General features: G+C 40.2%; 1 long non-coding RNA gene across 1 annotated transcript; it reads left to right on the plus strand.

Annotated features, from left to right (window-relative positions):
- Positions 1-3,894: 3,894 nt before the first annotated feature.
- On the plus strand, positions 3,895-14,567 carry LOC145452260 (uncharacterized). Its single transcript, XR_013919272.1, has 5 exons — positions 3,895-5,826; positions 6,211-6,341; positions 7,315-7,885; positions 9,928-12,370; positions 13,986-14,567. It is a non-coding gene; the product is annotated as an uncharacterized LOC145452260 (long non-coding RNA).
- Positions 14,568-21,562: the final 6,995 nt, after the last annotated feature.

The raw sequence follows: 21,562 nt of genomic DNA on the forward strand, positions 1-21,562 counted from the left end.
GACTACTGTGGTCTGGTTATTTTACACCAGGCTAGTGGTATTCCTTATTATGGTTCCTCATACGCCGACTATTATGGTTCGGGGCCGTCGCAAGACACCGCTTATTCGGTTTGTACGACGAGTCCATGCCTACATAAACCCAAAACACGTATGGGTAGGAATACTGGAGTCGACCTCAGCCTGACTCGAATTCACAACCTATTCATTTTGCAGCGGTGGCGTTGTGAATATATTCAGCGAAAATTTGAAATTATGCTTAAAATAACTGTAGTCTAAAGAAAACGTTCAATAATCTAAATTATAATCCGTCGGTCTCGATGTGATGTTCATTTGTAAAAATATAATTTCTGTCATGCCGACAACCAATATCCACGCGAACTCGGTTTACCAGACGTATCGCGTGCCGAGAAGGGTTAATCCAGTTTTGTACGATGCGTTGATTGATCGCAGACATACTGGCGCCTGTGAGACAATGCGGTTTTCAAAACCTCATTGCCTTCCTAATTACCATCAAGAAATGAAGTGTCGTCGATGTTCAAGTTTATAAATTCATATTGTAATCAGAACAGTCCCCATTCTCTTATTAGGCGTGCTGGCTATTGGTTACCGCATGGTTTCAAGCAGACATGGAGTAATCGTGATTAGTAATCGTAATCGATTACGACGATTACAGCATTTTCAAGTAATCGTAATCGCAATCGATTACATTGGAAAAAATTCCGAAGTAATCGTAATCGTAATCGACTACTTCCCATATCTAATCGATTTCTCCGTGAAAGAACGATTACTTTTTATTTGTACAAGGACTATGACATAAACTGAACATTCGTGAACAAGGAAAAAATGTTATACCAGGTTGGTGACACAGCACAAACGCCTGATTTTCAAACGCCACTGCTCATTATTACGTCAGAAGCAGCCTACTAGCTTTGCGCGTCATTGTGTAAGAAGTATCCACAGTAAATAGATATTCGATGTACCGACGTCGTCCATTAGTCTGATTGTAAGAACACCCGCCGTGCTGTATATCAGATTATCAACGCGTTCCGCATGACACTACCTCGCAGCAGTATAATTTATCTCCGCTCTGCCTATAGTTTAAAATAGTAACTTACGTGTTGATGTTTGGTTATGCTTATGCTTAGTTAAACGCAGTTTGACCGTTGCTGCTTGGCGAGCAGTAGGCCTATCCAGTACGTACGTACATCGGACAAAGATTTGAAATTTTGTACTCGTCAAATAATACATTGCGGTTTCCACAACGAAGCAGTAAAAATCAACAGCTGGTGATATATATATCATAAGCGAGCCGTTTTGCCATTTCTCGTAACGGCAGCTTGCAGTGCAATATCTGTATCAAGTTGAAGGCAGAATTTTATGTTCGCTTCGTCTTATTCTCATGTGACTCTACTTGAAACGGGCGCCTATCGTTATTTCATAATTCTTTATTCAACATTGGGACCTGCCGCCATGGCCATGGACTTATATTTATATATCATGTTAGCGTGGGTTGTAGCTGGTACCAGGACCAAAACAGCAATTCGTCTCCCACTCCAAACGTTGGTCTTTGGCCCCCGTAGGGTGGTAATCTCAAGTTGAAGACTGAATTTCGTCAAGAAATTTAGTAATTGCAATATATTACTATTAATTTTTAATCCTCTCTCAGCCCGCGATGGTCAGATATACCTGTAGAGTTTATTTGTTTGAGGTAATCATGTTGTCTGTCGACTACCACAGACATTTACACTAAGCCGATTTCATGCATTTTCGATTCCGTATCTGCCGACTTGTAGCACGGCCACTTCTAAGCTTTTTGTAAGACAACACATTGGTGTTGCAGCCGTGGATTATACAACTGCGCTATCTCGCCACACAATTACCTACATGTAGAGCTGGGGCAACTTAATTCATAATTATGACCTCTGGTTTCTTGTTATAATTACTTTAGTGTATGTTCTTAATTCGTGACCTCCGGTTTGTTATATAATCAAAAGATATTGTAGTGGCTCAAACGTAGCAGACTAAAAGAAAAACTTTCGTGAGACGCATGAACAAATTGTCATGTCTTTATATCTGTCTGCATGTCTAGCAACTCAAGTTGTAAATTACTAGGGTCAGCGGCCACATTAACTACAATAGGACTTGAAAACATTTTCATCATGGTTAAAAAGCATTCATTCAATGCGGCCGTTGAACTTAATAATCAAGTCAAATAATCCATTGGTTTTCTGGTCAGATAGCGTTGTAAAACGTGTTGTAACACCGCCTGCACTTGAATAAGTCTGGTGATGAGCAGACTTAAATTTGATTGCCGATCCAGACGCATTTGAGTGTGAGCATACTTTTTGACGTGAGTTGAGCAACGAAATCGTTGCTGAGTAGAGAATCGCTACTCGACATCAAAGGAATTGGTCTTCACCCTAAATTATAAACTCCAGATTCCAAGCAAAGCAAGTGAAATTTTTGAATATCATTTTTTTTTGTTATAGATTGATTTTTTATTATTTTTGTTAGATTTTCCAACGTCAAGGGTAACCGCAAGTTGGCTAGCTGAGAGCGACATGCGGCTCTCGGACCCGCGGTTGGCGATCTCTCGAAAATACTCTATAACTTATGTTGGTTTACGAAATACTTTTTGAGTCCCCTTCGAGCTCGCTCTTCACCCTATTGGGAAATTTGGGGTGCGGCAGTTATTGCCCTGGCAAGAATGCAAATCGTTGGGCGCGATAAATTGACCTCTACGAAAATGGGCAATGATACATTATGACGTAACAAGCAAATGACGCATCTTTTGAAAGGGAGTTTGTTATCTCATTAGGCCTTTTCAGCGAAATCCATATATTGTCTTCCAACATAGCTTCTAAGATGCAAAATAAATGTAATCGTGAGTAATCGTGATTACTTTTCCAATGTAATCGTAATTGTAATCGACTACTTTCTGATTTTGCTGTAATCGTAATCGTAATCGTAATCGCGTCATGCAGAAGTAATCGTAATCGCAATCGATTACATTCATGAAGTAATCACCCCATGTCTGGTTTCAAGTATAGTACAAGAAGGCAAAGCCTACTCGCGGTCATCGAATAGGTAAAATAGCTTCGTCAGAGATCACCTCCGCGTGTCTATCGGTGCTCTCAAATCTTCCGGTAGTTTACAGTGTGCTGCTAGCCAAAAAAGGTCGATAATGCTAGGGTGCCGCTGACTATTTTCCATTTACAGAGGGTGCCGCGAGGTTGAAGATTTTGGCAACCACTGCATGGTCTATGTAAATCTTGATTGCCATTATTGCAATCATGATTTAAAAATCCCTATTTGGTATCGAATACCGAGGCAATGGTCTCGCAATAAACTTCGAATCTGAATTAATTTACCTCATGTTTTATAAGCTTCATAATTTCCCATAAGATTCATAAGTTTTCATAAGTTTCATAAGTTTTCATAAGTTCCCATAAGTTTCATAAGTTTCATAAGTTTCATAAGTTTTCATAAGTTTCATAAGTTTTCATAAGTTTCATAAGTTTCCACAATTTTCATAAGTTTTCATAAGTTTCATAAGTTTCATAAGTTTCCACAATTTTCATAAGTTTTCATAAGTTTTCATAAGTTTCATAAGTTTTCATAAGTTTCATAAGTTTCCACAATTTTCATAAGTTTTCATAAGTTTCATAAGTTTCATAAGTTTCCACAATTTTCATAAGTTTTCATAAGTTTCATAAGTTTTCATAAGTTTCATAAGTTTCATAAGTTTTCATAAGTTTCATAAGTTTCATAAGTTTTCATAAGTTTCATAAGTTTCATAAGTTTCCATAATTTTCATAAGTTTCATAAGTTTTCATAAGTTTCATAAGTTTCCATAATTTTCATAAGTTTCCTAGCACAAAATAAAGGCACCCGGCTACACCTCAACACATAGGATATAGCTTGATTAAACGCTTCATCTCTACTCTTATATAGTTGTATTATCTATTTCAAATTACGCATTCCAATAATGACTCTGTCATTCCTGCGTACGTGGTAGTCATGGGCCGTGAACTTTCACCTACTTTGGAATCGAAGGAGCTCGTCACGGCATTCTATTATTTTGTTCACCTTTCACCTACTTTCGTGCATCTTAAATTACAGTGTGATGGCGAACCATTAATGAAGTGACGAAAACTGCCATAGCTATTTATATAAGGGGACCGTGTTTTTATTGTGAACATTTATTGTTAGATATGGAGTCCGAGAATAAGCAATCATCACTAACCGTGCTTAATGTTTTTATAACGTGTTTTTCAAAATACGGATCTGAAATAACTGCAAAATGTATGTTAGGCGATTGCAATACTGTTTGACATCAAGATACTGCACATATTTGAAGGTGTTTTTCAATAGGCATAATTTTACCTTAAAAATAGGATGCACTTCTGCTAATACGATGAAGACTTGTATAATTGTAGTAGTCTTCGCCCGGCGATGGGAATGTGAAAATATAAATCTAGTTAAAGAGCTTCTTGGAGGTACAGAACCTCAATATAGAATGGAATACTATATTTATATTAAAATGAACCATAATATTTTTGGCTGACACTATAGTCAGCGGTAATCGTCAGCAACTGGAGGAACTGCATGGAACATTGTATATCAACAGTCGCATCACAAAATATGACGCAGAATCATGAAATTTAGACCTATCGGCGCGCAGCTTCAAGCTTCAATGAACGCAGATTTTTAGTTAAGTTTTTATCGTGAGCAGTTTTCGTAGCGGTACAGCAGAAATTTTTCCTGGCCATTGATGAGAGCCACGGAAATGTGGTTGCCACACTGTCAAAAATCTGGTAGATTTACTGGGAAATCTCTGTAAATTTTGCAACGAATTGGCGGTAGCTGACAATCACTGTACGTAGCTTGTAATTTTACATTTTTATATGTAATATTACCTCAATTTAGCTCTAAAGTCAAGTTACCAGAATTTCTTCGAAAAATTACTGACATTTACTCGTTGCTGAAGTTTACCAGGCTATTGGCAAAATTGATTAGCTTGAAAATCTCTGCTGCCAATGTATACGTGGAACTGAATGTTACTGATATCATTCTCGTGGTGATTTGACCTGATTCAACCTCGTTCGCGAGACTGGGGTCTGTCATTCGGAAGTTTTTGGCCCTAGTACCAATTTCAGTATAGTTATATAGTACATAGTAGGGTAAAAGAAACAACTGGCAATCGTAGATAGCCACTATAATATATTATAAGGCTATACGGCCGGTCTCGCTGGTTACATTCGTTGTCACGGATAGGACTGATGAGTTAGAATATCAGTTTATGATGTATAATATTGTTCGGGAAACTAGAAATATCAGCACCGCATGCTAAGTTGACCATTTGTTAATGGCGAACAAGGCGGGTTAGGCGACCTGTAATAGGTTACCCTTACGCGTTACTGCTTTTTCTGAGATTTGTAATAAACAACCAACGCACAACTGTGACATCACAAGCAGCGTCTGGTTAAGTAAGTAGCTAAGTACGGTAAGTAGTGACATGACATGGAATAAATATCAATTTATACGCAATTAGATGGAAAAGAAAGGGACCAGATGTAATGATAAATGTTTCTGTATGTAAAAAACGACCTAAATCAAACATTATAACGCAGTGGTCAGTAAATATTATTGGTTGCATGTCAGCGGATGAATACAGCTTATTTCGAAATCGTAAGAGTGTCGTATCGTAGTCTGGCCATTATTGAGATTTGAGCAAAGGGTGGAGCCAACTTGTTGTACTTGAAGAAAGTGGACACGATCGTTGAAGATTCCTAGGAATGCTGATTGGGATACGCATCGTAAAAGGTACAATACTACATAGTATTCGTTACCGTGAATATCTACGACTGTGCACACCACCGGGATGACTTTGATTTCATGATTGAAATATTTCATTCGCCGCATTCTCTGTTCTATTTTGGGATGTTAGTCGACCTATATACTGACCTGTGACACCTCATACTCTGCCGCGGAGTAGTTGAAACTGTTGGCATGTTTATGTCATTTTTGGGCCATAGCATAGAGATGTTTCCATCCACTGCTGGATTTGTTTGGCACACATGCCACCTCAAATGAGGAACCTTTTGCTTCAATACATAAGATCAGTGGTTCTCAACCTGGGGAACGCCAGAAATTGACTAAGTCTGTATGAATTCTGACTAAACATATGTGTTTTGCAACCATTTTCAGAAGACGATTGTTGAAGATGAAACATATTTCGTATTCAAGAAAGCTCGCCAAATTCAAACTCCAGCAGTCGCGCTCAACTTCATTTAAGCAAATTTTTGATATTCTTCGAAGATTTAGAGGAATTCCCAAGAGTAAGTCATTTATTACTTCATAGCTTTGGCAGCAGCCTAAAGCTCGTTGCGCCGGGTAGCTGTTGTTAATAGGTTGCTCGGTTTCGCCTTCAATTAAGCTACCCTATATCAACACAATTTAATTCAATTCAATTCCAAAACTGATCAAATTGAGCATGGCAATATATACGACGCCCTGTTCTCTGTAGTCACTACCATTATTAGGATTAGTCTCAGTGCAACCTACCTTGAAACAAATTGATGTCCTGTCCAATGCTTTTTTGCTATTTTCAAACGAGTTTGGGGAGATTTGTCAAAAATGTTAAAGACTGGAATACGGATTCAAACTTGGCGTAAGACATACCATATGTATCCTATTAGATCAGGGATGGGCAACCTGCTGCCGTAGATGGAAATTTGTGCGGCCGTCAACACCTAATTCAATTAGTATGTGTTAGCATCCGTCGACATGCAAATTGAAATTACTAATTCACTCCCAATTTTTTTAGAGATTTTAATTATTCTTGAAATTTTCTTCGCGCTCCACGCAATTCATCATAACTTAATTTTTCGATTCTAATATAGTAGCACCCAGGTTCTAAATCTGAGCAGGAATCAGAATCGTGTGCTCCTCACGAAAGAAATTTTTTTATGGTACATTTGGGCGATTTCAATTTATTTCCACTACCAATCCGATGGACAATCCTGATCGGGGGTCAAGAAATAACAGCATGCAATAAAGTGCATGACTAATAATAATTGGCCCACACGAAGATGCAATATCATTTATAACTTGCCTGCTGCATTTGATAAAGTAAGTCATGAATCTCTGCTATATCATGTAAAAGGCGGAGCCGTCACCACACTATGTACCAGTACCGGTACTTCAAAAATTGTTATATTTTTGTTACCCTTTTCTTAGTAGTCTTTATAATATCATGTATAGGTTAGGAACTTTGCTTCATATAGAGACTTACGCATGAATTCTTTTTAGTGGAACTGCAAGATACTAGCTACTCAGAAGGAATGAGGACGAGAAAAAGAAACAAGTGGAAGTTTGGCCGATGGTGGGAGACCACTCGTGTTACTGCATGTCTCCTAAAGAAGAATTAGACCTCCTGCAGCAATACTTTTCCATCGATAATCTTCTCATCGTGAATCATGAATGAATATACACTATACAGTTTGTTCCAATGTCGTTTTTGGGTGTGAAGAAGCTTTTGCGATATTTTGGCATCGGGTTGCTTTGCGATGGGTATGGGATGTACGTGAATTTACAAGCGTGTATGTAATCCTGATTTACACAGACAGCATGTATGTAGGTAGGCGGTAAAATTATAGTCTGAGTGGTGAATATACAGGATAAAATGTAGATTGGATATACCGAAGGTGACTGTAACATTATAGTCTGGCGTGCAAAGTGAGATTACCGGACGAGTGTAAGTTAAATTGACATTGACTAACGGCAATGTTAAATTGCCACGAAATGTCTGGCTACCGTGCTTCCAAACATTTCGCGATAAATCGAGGTTTTTTTTACAGTATAGCCACAAGGGGCTAACTCAGTGGTTCTTAACCTTTTTTCCTCCAGCGCCCCCTTTCAAAAATTATCGTGCTCCAGCGCCCCCCTCAACTTCATAATCTAAGGAATGTAATAAAGACAATGAGTAAGAGGGAGGGCCGTAACAGCACTTCGTCAGCCCCCTAAAACCTATTGCCTTGCACACCCATAGCGTGATAAACCGAACTTCTGAGTGCTTCGCCCCCACGAACCCCCTATCGTGATTTCGATGGTCAGCAAAGTTTGTGCGGCCTGGTCGCCCTAGGTACCAAAATTTTCTATAATGCATGAATGAATAAGTGGTAATTACTAGGGCTGGGCAAAATCGAGTACCTGAGTGATTCGATTCTGAATCACGTAATATGTTTCGAGTCGAGTCGAGTAATCGAGTATCACTCATTATGACGTCACAACAGAATGTACTATGTCGAAGTCCAAATATGTACCTTTTATGCCACCACAAAGAACGTAATGACTGTTATCCGTCACATTAAAGATACTTTGGTATTTTCTCGACCATATCGATTTCATTGCACTTCTTAACAATGTTGTGGGATGATCATGACTTCGGAAATGTGTTATTTCCAGTAATGTTCGTAGCTTTGTACTATGCCTGGTAAGCTGAGACACGGCCAATCAAGGTTTCAAGGCTTCCTCAGTGGAAAATTGTATCAAAACTATAATTCTCGTCAGTAAATTAACTTTCAGTTGCGAGGACCGTATAATTTCAGTACTCGAAAAAATCGTCTTTTACTACTCGACTCGAATCATTAAAATTACTACTCGATTCAGATTCGAGTACTCGAATCATTGTGCCCAGCCCTAGTAATTACATATATAAGTCGCGATAAACGGAGTGAGCTGTTGTATAGGAAGATAAAGGGTACGTAATTAATAATTAAACATATTCCGGCGTGCCCGCAGGAACAATTATTCGTTACCAGGGCCGTAACAGCACTTCGTCAGTCACCCCCCCCCCGCCAAACAAAAAACGTTGGTGCTGGGCCCCATCGGGTGATAATCCAAGCTTCCGGGGGACTTCACTCCCAGACCCCCATTAGGCTGTCCTCTATTTGCTGAAAGCCTGTTAGGTATCTACATTGGGTGTCCATTTACTGAGGAAGCTATTCTCTCCTAGTCGCGCGAAGCGCGAAAAATTTCACTAATTAATGATTGAATTGGTCAGTATCATCGGGAATTGCATGCAAATTGAGATTAATTTTTATCCTCTCTCTGCTCACGTAAACACATTTACCGGTAGAGCTGAGTGCGGTGCAATGTTCCCTCTAAGCTGCACAGTGCACTCGTGCGTAGTGCTGACACGGTCTCTGCGCACAGAAAATCTACGTTGCGCACAACAAATCCGAAGTTATTACCCTTTTTTAGTCGATACGCACTGTTGTCCAGGGGTCAGCGAAGTGAGTTGTTGAGTGTGCGCAGACTCATCAAAACTTAAAGCGAACATTGTGAGGTTTCTTGGAAACTGTAGGGCACGTTACTAATAATTAAACATGTTCGGGCGGGCGAACCCGTTGGTATGACTTCGTTGCATGATGTTATTTCGTGACCCCCTGTCTGCAATATCAAATAATATAGAATCGCTCAACGGGGATATCGCCCAACAGGAATATCCCTGTCGCCCAATCGTACTAAACTAAAAGACGCACACGATTTCAGATTGTTATTTCTTCACTGACATATAATTTTTCCCTGCCAGATGGAATTCGTCTTCTGGGGTTCAGATTGCCAAGATATGAACATTCGGTGTCAGTCATTTAGGCGCCCATGGACAATTAAACCTATATGTATTTTGAAGGCTATATGTAACGAAGTTTTCGGCGTTAATTTGCTCTGAATAATCATTAAGGATATGTCCTATCACCACATCATCTACTGCGAAGCCATTTTTCTCCAGCGCCCCCCATACCGCCCCCCTGAGCCCAGCGCCTCCCATATCGCCCCCTGAGCGTTTCCGCCCCCTTTCAAAATCGCCAGCGCCCCCTGGGGGGCGCTGGGGGCAAGGTTAAGAACCACTGGGCTAACTAGACTTATCTAGTTGTCCAAGTCTGGTTGCCATTCCATGTTTACATTCGATAGTGCAACAGGCCTTTGGGCGATAAGCGCCACATATTTTTGTTTCATAAACAACAACAACCTACGATTGTCAGTTGTTTCTTGTACCCTACTATGAACTATACTGAAATTGGTACTATAGGGTCAACCAGCTCCGTATCACCTACCCCTGTCTCGCAAAGAGGTTGAATCAGGTCAAATCACCACGAGAATGATATCGCAGTAACCTTCAGTTCCACGTAGCCTATACATTGGCTCCACGGATTTGGATGCTAATCAATTTTGCCAACGGCCTGGTAAACTACAGTGACAAGTAACTGTCAGTAATTTTGCGAAGGAATTCTGGTAACTTGACTTTACAACCAAATCAAGGTAAAATTACATATTAAAATGTAAAATTACACGTTAAGCGCAGTTATTGGCCGTGACCGGTAATTTGTTGTACAATTTACAAATATTTATATGGAAATCTACCAGATTTTTTACAGTGTTGAAGCTTCATTACACTCTCCGGTACAGGCTACCGAATTTTTTTCTTGCGGTTTAGAATTGCCAGAATATAGTATTTGTAGTACGTTTGAATTTTCCACATCTTTCATGCCGTGATAACGTTATAATGAGTGAAACCCGACTACCGACTCGACTATAATATCCCGACAACACTTACGTATAAAAATTTTAGATTCATCGAATTTGGTTATCTGTCCCGTGTGCGATATCGAAGTAATTGCGGTCTTTCTTTACATTTCCCATTTCTGCAGGGAATGTTCAATGTTCATCTCCGTGACACACCCCGGCACGATCCCAGACTGATTACGTTTGATTGTTAATCACATTTCTACGGGAACGTTTGCGCTCCGAACGGGCAGTCTGCTATCTCGCTTGTACGCATTGCGTAAAACTTGTCAAGTTAACGTGCTGGTTTAGGTTCTTTTGTTGCAGAAGATTTTGTTTTGGTTTACGTTGAATTGATTTGTGACGAACATGGCGGAATCACAGTATAAGCCTCCTTCCAGGTCTGCGAGACCTGGAGATACCATTAGTTCTGAAGAATATTATATTGAGGGTGATATGGAATATGAAGTTTTATACGAAACGTACGAACTATATCTGGGATGTCCTTCCGGCAATTTTCTGAAGGTGAGGTATGTTGACCAACCTCTCTGGCGTTTCGCACCATAATGCAGTGATGCTAGTATAGTCTATCGAGCCGGCCTATATTACAACTACGTGTCTTTTCTGGTTGGACAAAATCGCCACTATGATGAGCATATACTAACTATGCTGAGCATGTCAAACCTCCCGTCCAAAATGAAATGCATAAATAGGAACAATGCTGGGATTATCTAGCTAAAACATTTCAATGAAGGACTAGGATTTTGATAAATGCTCAGCAGTAGAAATCCATCAAGAAAGCAAATGTCTGACATGATCATGTGTCGCATTATAACCGTTTGTTGGCAGTGTTATATCTTCCCCCAGTCGCCATAAATGGCGACATGCGAATCTGTGGTATCGTCATCGTCACCACATTACAAAAAGCGCACACGATTGCAAAGGTTACAAGAAAAAATTAACAAAAGGCTAGTTATTCACAGGTCAAAATGCCCAGGCTGAACCGTTGAGTTGAGCTGATTAAACACCGGAACGCAAATATCTGCTGTTACATCGCTATATCATTTCTTCATCAATAGGTACCAGCCTTACAGAGCCATTAGATCTACTTCTATGAATATAATGTGACGTTTTGTAATATGTAAAATGCGCTGTATCAGTGCGGTGGTTCCATAAACTTTTTTGGGGTGACTCAGAATCGTATCAAAGGAAACCCGATTGTTTATTTTCATAAGGGCACATCATTACTGCTCACAACGCAATGCACAGGGCCGATACCATTTTTAAATCTGAATTATTTTAATAGAAAAGTGCTGCATACTACAAGCTCCTTTTCGTTTACATATCATTGCTTTGCGGAGCAGATCCTGCCTGCAAACCGTAGATTTTACATTACTGATATGGAGTATTCATGCATATTGTAATTTCCGCATCATTTCTTTATATGTCATGTGACGTGGCGATGGTCGGTAATCGTGGTATTTACATGTGCATTCATTTCTTAATTTGCAATTTCTCAGAGCCACTTTACATCAGCGTATCAGACTTTTTCCTGAATTGTTATTTTGCGCTTGCAGCTGCACACGATTTTGTTCTTAATTTGGCTTGCTTCGTCGTCCCCTACTTTTGTTTCAATGTTGGCATGTCGGGTATAATGTTGCATGGATACAGATGATGAGTTCTTGAGTGCGCGTCCACAAGAGATCAAGATCTTTTTAGAGAGGGACGATTTCATGGCGGATACGGAAGAGGACATTTATTTTGCTCTGGCGAGGTGGTACAACAGGGATCCGGATTCGAGGTAAGATTAATGAAAAGGTTTTTCTGGTATCTTGTAACTGAAAGATCTTCCTCGCCCTATCGGTCTGCGAGGCTATGTTATTCACCCTTTCTGTAGAATTTCCAAAGTTCCAATGCCCTTTGTCATCGCTACACACGGCGCCTAAGCTCAGTCACTATAAGAAGATTTGCTTCGTGCATATCAACACGAAATATCATCGTATTGACTATTCACACTTTTTTGTTAACTCGTATCTGAAGATCAAAACGATAATTTACTAGTTTACTTGAATACACATAAACGGTGATAACTGTCATGAAAATGTCTTGCGTGCCATTTAGCACATCGATTCAGTAAGGCCAACTGTTCATTGTCAAATAATATAGCTAATTATGTATTTACTTTACGCATATATGGGATATCGCTGATTAGGTTAATATAGGGTTACCATATTTATGTGACTCAAATTCCGGACAGTCTTTAGCGCCCACTAGGGGAATTCCAAATGAGTTATGAGCACATTGTCTGTCAATACGACGTCACACTAGCAAAGCTTTCCTTATAGGCCAGAGATGGTCACGAACCAGGTTCAGGTGTATATGTGGTGTGTGTAATGTAACAGGGACAGGAACCACAATTATTCAGTCCCTCTCCGGCCAAATAAACAATGATTTTGGACCTACCATAGGGTATTTGATGCAACTTCTGGGGGGAGGGGGGAGGCTTGGTATATGTATCTGGTCCTTAAATGTTTTGAATTACTTGTGTCAATAATATTGGTTAACTTCCATATTGCTATATAGTTTTATCCTCTCTTCGCCCACATGATAAGTGTTAGCGGTAGAGGTTGTGAAGGATAATGACTTCGAAAATACAGGGAGTGTAATTGTACACATCGTTGAGTCATGTTCATGTCACATCGATAAGATTGTTTATGAGCCCTATGCCACTGCGCACCAAGGATCTTTATAAACACCCCACATCCAGTGGTGTGATCATAGTGTCCTATAATGTGATTACTAAAAGAAGTCAGCACCTTTGGTCAGACTTACTAACGGGCTATTTTGGAAGCTGATTACGTTCAACATCTTCGCGAACCCCAGAATAAAGGCAAACGACCCCCACGTTTGGAACCACTATCTTTGAATAAAGCATTTAAATGGCTCTAACTATCTCTAGGAATATACCGTCTTCCTAGAATTGGGGTTATAATTAGGTTTATTTCGGTAAATCAGTGGTTCCCAACCTGTAGTACGCGTACCACTAGCGGTACACGAAGGCCTTCCAGGTGTTACGCGAGTAGATTTTGTTTTTCGACCGAGAGGAGTTATTAGTTCAGGTGGGGTTGATTTTGTGTTTTTCGAAGCCGTCGTCGCAGTTGCAAGGTCGTAGTCGTGGGTAGGGTCAATCGCACCTATGACAGCCTATGGGGAAGAGGTTTAGTCGTAAAGCATTGGGATTCTTACCTAACCAAATTCCGTTTTAATATATTTGACCGTGAGAATTTCAAATGGATCCACTACAGGAATCATATACTGCGCCTTAAAATGGACAGTTCACTGCTTTGAGCAGCTCAACACGGTGGAAACATTTATGACCGCTTTCGGCGCGCGTAACTTAAGTAATGATTTTTTAGGTGGTACGCGAGCACTGCATAAAACCTCGAAATGGTACGTGGGTGGTAAAAGGTTGGGAACCACTGCAGTAAATGAAGGTTATTTTTATTTATATTTTATTGCAGTTTTTGAGAGGGTGGTAGTCCCCATAATAAAAAAATTAATGTGATAGTAAATCGCGCGTAGCGCGTAGAAAAATATCATGTAGCATATATATATACCCAAAAATAATGTTAATATGTTGATTAATGAAAAAATTATGAGCCTATACGTCAAACCTTCAAAACTCCCGACATTTACGCATATTTTCGAAATTCCTTCCGGACGCAAGTTTGAACAGTAAAATTCCGGACATGTCCGGGAAATTCCGGACGTATGGCAACCCTAGGTTAATATGGTCGATCAAGAAGTGAGTGGGTCACGCTAGTCATAATCGCGAACGTCAATTTGCATAATCGCCGCGCGAAACTTGGTAAGACAATGGGATGAGTGAGTCTTGTTGAATGTACGCATTCAAAAAGAATCACAGGACAGCTGGAGTAAGAACCTGTTAAACATGAATGAATATTGCAATATAGGAATGAAACTAGAAAAAACTCATTCGAACTGTCTCTACCTACTTAGTGAGACCTGTCTTGCATTTGATATCTGTCATATAAGTTTTTTTAAACTCCGTCTCGATGTCATCTCAACTTAACTCCCAACCTATCTCCATATGCTACAACTACATGTCCAACTATAAATTATTTATAGTAAAGTTGCTGCCAAATTTATGGTGATGAAAAATGTTTAACACCGCGATTGAACACTATCATTTTTTCATAGCACAGAAAATGGAAAGATTCAAAGGTTCATCTGCTTCATAAATACTTGCTATGCCGATTCTTCCAGTGTGACTCATCGCTTGTTTCATGTCACAATACGGATACGCGGTGACTAGAGTGCAAAAAAATGCGCGTCAATACAGTTGGTCTCATGATGACGATGTATTAAAAATAGCAAGTTCCGTGAGAGTCAGTAATTCAAAATAGCCAAAGCTTACGCTAAACTTACAGCCCGTAATTGAACACATATACCGAGGCTATTGAAACTATTCGCAGTCTAGTTAGTCATTTTGCATTTGTAGCGAATACGCAACTTTCTATTTCGATAGTGCCTGCCTAAGATAACTGCTTAAAGTATGTGAAATAAACCAACGTTTAAAATTACTTAATTGAGCTCTATTCAGACCAATTACCACAAGGGTTCCCAACCTGTGGGCCACGGCCTCCTTCTCAGGGGGGACACGAACAATTTATCATATATAAGTCTACTCCACCCATACATAAAAAAAAGAAATGAATTGAAATTTAACAAAGGATAGTAAACTCGTAAAGCTGCCACAATATAGACAAAACTAAGCGCATCATGCCTTGGACCAGGGGTCTCAAACTCAAATGTGCTCACGGGCCAATTCCCTATTTTTTTATGACGCCGGAGGCCGCAGCACCGATATAGGAGCATATTCAATGTATTTCAAATTAGGCTATATTTGACGGGACCTTGCAGACTGGCATCCCACACGCATCGTGAAATGTGATTTATTATTTGAATCACGCCTGGCACGAAATAAATTTTGGAATAAAATTGATGCTGCACTTGACATAGTTTGTCAAATTAATTGATTATAGACACCATGCGAGAGTACGAATGCATCATGACATCGTAAAAGCTGTTACGGTATAATTTTGCAGCTGGCGGACATTTGGTGTGACTCAATTATAGGTAGAATATTTTAGAATTTAAGGAAGATAGATCTTATATCAGAGCATTGGAGCGGTACAGCCTAATCCGCGTTTCGGGCATAGGCTACTCCTGTTCATGTCATTACCAAAGTCAAATTAAATCGGCGTTAGATTTACCTTCAAATATTGGAATATTTCAATACCCACCTAAATATATTGATTGATGTGCCATAACAGTAGAAATGTCCAATCGCCGAAGAATCCATTGGTGTTACAGCTTTAATTGGCGATAATAACGTGAATAAGGGTTGTAATGACTCGAATCGTGACTCGACTCGCGATTTTTGGTGATTCGACATGACTCTAGTCACTTGTTCAAATATGTAAATTGACTCTACTTGACCCGAGTCAATTTTTGTAATGACTCGAACCAGTACATACGACTCGAGACTATAGGAAGGCCAAGACAGACATTTCATTGTAACTTCGAAGATTAGCAAAGTTAACACATTATTGGTATTTCGTCTAGTTCTAGTTCTAGTTGCACATTTGAAAAAAATATTAGTTGCCGAACAACTAGCAAACACGTGTCGCGGTTTTGGGCGAGTTGAGATGCCGGTGTTCTGTTGAATATTGTTTGTGCAGCCATTGGTCGCTCAGAGCCGTCACTGCTAACAGTGACGTAGCCAGCGTATGGCTTCATAAGGTCGGAACCTCTCCCATTTTAAACTCGAAATCCTGTTCTTTTGAATTTCGATTCAATGTCTGATATTCCCGATAAAATTAATATTAATGTGTTGACTAGGAGAATGAAATCCAATTCTTTACGGTTCTTAACTGTTATTGACTTAGTTGCCCATCTGACCCCTACGTCACAGATGGGCAACTATGTCATGAGAGTGAAAGGCAGGAAATACGTTGGCGAGCTAAGTCAAAAGTTTGCACTATATTCGGCGGTGTATTAATTTCTAATAATTTATATATTGAAAGCAATGAATTAAGTGGTTAACACAATCTATATATCCCAAGTAATTATTCAAAACAATTGTTCACAAGAAACATTGTTAACTCTTTTTAATCACACTATCCCATCGACACGTCCTTCTATTAAAACACCAAGATTTGTGGGATTTTACAGCTTGGTCACTATCCCGAGCGGTGTGTAGCTTGGTAAAATCATAGTGTCCTGTGTGGTGTGGACACAGCGACACTGAACGGCTCGCTACATTCGGGTTACGTCATACTTACCATTTGACCATAGTGTCCTATATGGTGTCGACACAAGCAAATCGCACGGTTCAATGAAATTGTATCACGTCACAGTTTCCATTTGGCTACAGGCAATTTGACGGTGATTTTTGACCGACTTGCCTAGCATTAAATTTGATGAATCGGGTATCAATCGAAAGCTGACGCTGTACTGCTTGCGAAAATATAAATTTTATTCCACTCATGGCCCTGGAACCCCCGCAATCAGCCCCAAATTATTCATTGTCGTGTAGATTGGCAGTGTGACGCAACAATGCTGTCTGGCGAAACAAGAGACTAGCTCAAGAGCAAGGATGCGGCCGAGCGGTGAGAGTGGGATCAGCTGACTTCGCGGCAATAACAATGTGCATGTGCAACCGCGCCACAGAGAAACGCTGCGCTGTTGATACTTATTCTATGCGCTTCGGTACAAGCGAGCACACACCAGCCTTTCCTTGACTTGTAAGGGTAGAACTGGGTCCACAAAATGTATTAGGGCCCTACCAATTTTCGCGCAATATCCTTCAGCTGATAGAGATATGTAGGCTACGTCTGTAGGGATGGTGTGAACCTCAGAAAGGTTCGGGTTCGTGTGAACGCGAACCTTTTTGAAAGGTTCTGTGTGAACACGAACGTGAACCTCGTGACGTCACGTGACGTCGTATTGCTAATTCCAACCCTTTCTTTCAATGAAGTGATAGCCTAATATGCCCTATATTAATGTACAGTGTACACGATACCTAGCGAAGATTCGGCCCACATAATGCCACAATGCTGAGGTACATATCGGCGTTTTAAACGTCGCTAAATGTATCAACCGCGGTAATCAAAGGATATAATAATTGCATAAAATCAGTACATTCCGTCGCTTGCCAACAATTTCGACGAGGACTTACCAAGGAATATAAGCTTACGCCTGAACGGTCTTAGCCAGACCGGACAATGTGTTCGGAGTCTGAGTATTGCTACATTGATATGGAGCAGAGTGTACAACGGGTTTCTGTACTCGCTACCGATACCACAAACAACAAGTTATGCAGCAGTAGCACGCACCTTAACGGCACGGATTTGGTTTTAATGATACAGTAAAGATATGAAGTCAAGATTGACCCAGTACGACCGTTCGATTTTTTACATCAGAAGACGATGTCAATGTCATTGATTGGTTGACTAAGCATCATTCGCTGACTACGTATATCGATAGCGGGTCAAGCTCACAGCAGAGAGTCACTAAATATTCACGAACGGAAAGCTGGATATTCCGAGAAAATTTTTGCAACAAAGCAAGTAAAACTTTTAAGGTTGTCGAGGTGCATGGTGCATGCTCGTTTAGTGTTGATTTTTTATGCTGCCAGCACCATGCATGGAGTGGCCCGCAGTTAAAATGCAATAAATTTGAGCCAAAGATCTTATAATGGAGTGAAAATTACAATTTACCAAAAGGTTCACAGTGCAGAACCTACCAAGGTTCTGTTGTAAACGCGAACCTCTAAATTTCCGAGGTTCACACACAGAACGCGAACGTGAACCTCACGTTCACACCATCCCTACTAAGTAGTCTACATTGGATATGTCAGATTATTATGATATCGATTGCCTTAGCCCGCTTGTTGCGTAGGGCTCCAGAGCAGACTTGGACAACTAGATAATTCTAGTTGTCTAATTTCACTAAATTAGAGCGAAATGCCAGTAATCTAATTCTAATCTAATTTGGAAAAGCTGAAATTTTTCTAGTTGTCCAATTATACGCTTGGATAACTAGATATTTCTAGTTTCTAATTTCACTAAATTAGAGCGAAATGCCGGTAATCTAATTCTAATCTAATTTGGAAAAGCTGAAAATTTTCTAGTTGTCCAAGTCTGCTCCAGAGACATGTCGCGCTGTTGATGGCGGGTGTCGATACTTTCTATAGTCGCTTTTATGGTTAAGTAAGTATGAGCAAGGAGCATTGAGCATGAGCATACATTACAAGCTTTTATTTGATCCGTATGGGTAGGACTTGGTCCGCGAATGCAGCAGGTAAAATGTTGATTGTTGAATAAAGTTTAACAGCAGGAGTGTCGAATTAAACTGGTATCGCTGTCCGGATTCAATCCGTTACTAGAAATCTTGCGGGCCATACCTGCCAAATGATTCCAAAATGTTACCACCAAATTCATACCTTTGTTTTTCACTGGAATATATCTGATATCACTATAAACGTTGACGTTGGAATTTGATTTAGCATTTTTCAATCACCAAACAGTTTTTTTGAATGCCGGGGACCTTTTGCGTCAAAAGTAATACAGTGGTATCACAGATATTTGAATTATATTCATTCTGTAGCCTGTATTTATATTCCTAATGTAACTTACGTAAAACGGATTCGCATTATTTTTTTCGCATCTGTGAATAACTGAATGTCCATTGTCCATTCGGCCCAACAGAGTTTGCACTTTTTCGCCTTCTCGGAATTTGGTGTCAAGGTCACCGACGTGGTGCTTATGGGGACTAGAGTGAAAACTCATCACCGTAGTTGCATTACTACAATATGATATATTTACATTATCTAAATTTGCTGTCTTGAGTGAATCTTATTACTTGAAAGTATATTTTTCTCACTAGAAATATCTCTATCAGCTGAAGGATATTGCGCGAAAATTGGTAGGGACCAAATACATTCTGTGGACCCAGTTCTACCCTTACAAGTCAAGAAAAGGCTGGTGTGTGCTCGCTTTTAGCGAAGCACCTATAGAAAGTATCAACAGCGCCACGCATCTCTGGAGCCCTACGCAACAAGCGGGCAATCGATATCATAATAATCTGACATATCCAATGTAGACTACTTAGACGTAGCCTACATATCTCTATCAGCTGAAGGATATTGCGCGAAAATTGGTAGGGCCTTAATACATTCTGTGGACCCAGTTCTACCCTTACAAGTCAAGGAAAGGCTGGTGTGTGCTCGCTTGTACCGAAGCGCATAGAAAAAGTATCAACAGTGCAGCGTTTCTCAGTGGCGCGGTTGCACATTGCTATTGCCGCGACGTCAGCTGATCCCACTCTCGCCGCTCGGCCGCATCCTTGCTCTTGAGCTAGTCTCTTGTCTCGCCAGACAGCATTGTTGCGTCACACTGCCAATCTACTCGACAATGAATAATTTGGGGCTGATTGTGGGGGTTCCAGGGGCATGAGTGGAATAAAATTTATATTTTTGCAAGCAGTACAGCCCCAGCTTTCGATTGATACCCGATTCATCAAATTTAATGCTAGGCAAGTCGGTCAAAAATCACCGTCAAATTGCCTGTAGCCAAATGGAAACTATGACGTGATACAATTTCATTGAACCGTGCGATTTGCTTGTGTCGACACCATATAGGACACTATGATTTGACCAAAGGCAACTTTAAAATCATTTTTGACCAGCTTGCCGACCGCTGTATTCGATACAATGGGTATCAATGGAAAGCTGCTGCTGTACTGATTACGAAAATATGAATTAGGCCTATGTAGGCCTATAGCTCATGGTGCTGAAACCCCCCAAAATCATCCACGAAATTTGCATTGTGATTTAGTTTGCCATTGTGACGCAACAGTTCTGTCTGGCGAAACAAGAGTGAAACCCCGGTGAAGCTAAGAAGAAAGAGCCAGACAGCACTGTTGCGTTCACATGCCAAACTCGATAACAGTGCAAATTCCAAGACTGATTGTGGGGGGTTCCAGGACCACGAGCAGAACAAAGTTTATATTTTCGTAATCAGTACAGCAGCAGCTTTCCATTGATACCCATTTCATCGAGATTAGCGCTCGGCAAGCCAGCTAAAATTGACCGTGAAGTTGTCTTTGGTCAAATGGAAAGTATGACGTATCCCAAATGCAGTGAACCGATCAGTATCGCTGTGTCCACGCCGTATAGGACACTCTGGTAAATTCGTCCTGTTGTTTTGGTAATTTCGCTGGCAGGTTTTCCAAATTCGTCTTCTCGCAGCCTCAGCCAAGTAACTTCGTGGTTATGTCATAATCCCAACTTGAAATAATCCATCTTATATCGAATTTATTATGAATATAGATTACGCCAGGGATCGGCTATCCCTGGCACGCGTGCCAAAAGTGACACGCAAGATGATTTCTCATGGCATGCCAAATGATGTGATGTGCATTATTATAATCATGTTTCTTGCAAAAAGTGAAATAAAAGTTCAGAATGGAAAAAGCTCCAAGGTGAATCCAAATTATTTCGTAAATCAACATGAATTATTAGAGTCTTTTGGGACAGATTTTATTATTCTATAAAATTGTCTCCGCACTTCCCACGTATAGTCTGTATTTGGCCCGCGGACCGTGAAATGCCCAGGTCTGCCCTACCCTAATCTACAACCATTCGGGGAACCCCTAATTTTCAGTGAGTCACAAAACAAAAGTCTACCACATGTGTGCCCAGCATATGTTTTTTAATCAGTAAGACTACCAGCAAAGCTACTCAGACAGACTTGTACAAACTACCCATCTAGATAGTTGATGGTCAACTAACTACCGGTTTTTTGAGTAGTTCCAGTTCTAGTTGCTGATTATGAAAATTGAATAGTTGTATTTGTAGTTCTAGTTGCGGATTTTGATAATTGACTAGTTCTAGTTCTAGTTGCAG

Source organism: Botryllus schlosseri, chromosome 12 (assembly GCF_051294905.1).
Source record: "Botryllus schlosseri isolate E-star chromosome 12, Bs_hap1, whole genome shotgun sequence".
NCBI classification, from domain to species: Eukaryota; Metazoa; Chordata; class Ascidiacea; order Stolidobranchia; family Styelidae; genus Botryllus; species Botryllus schlosseri.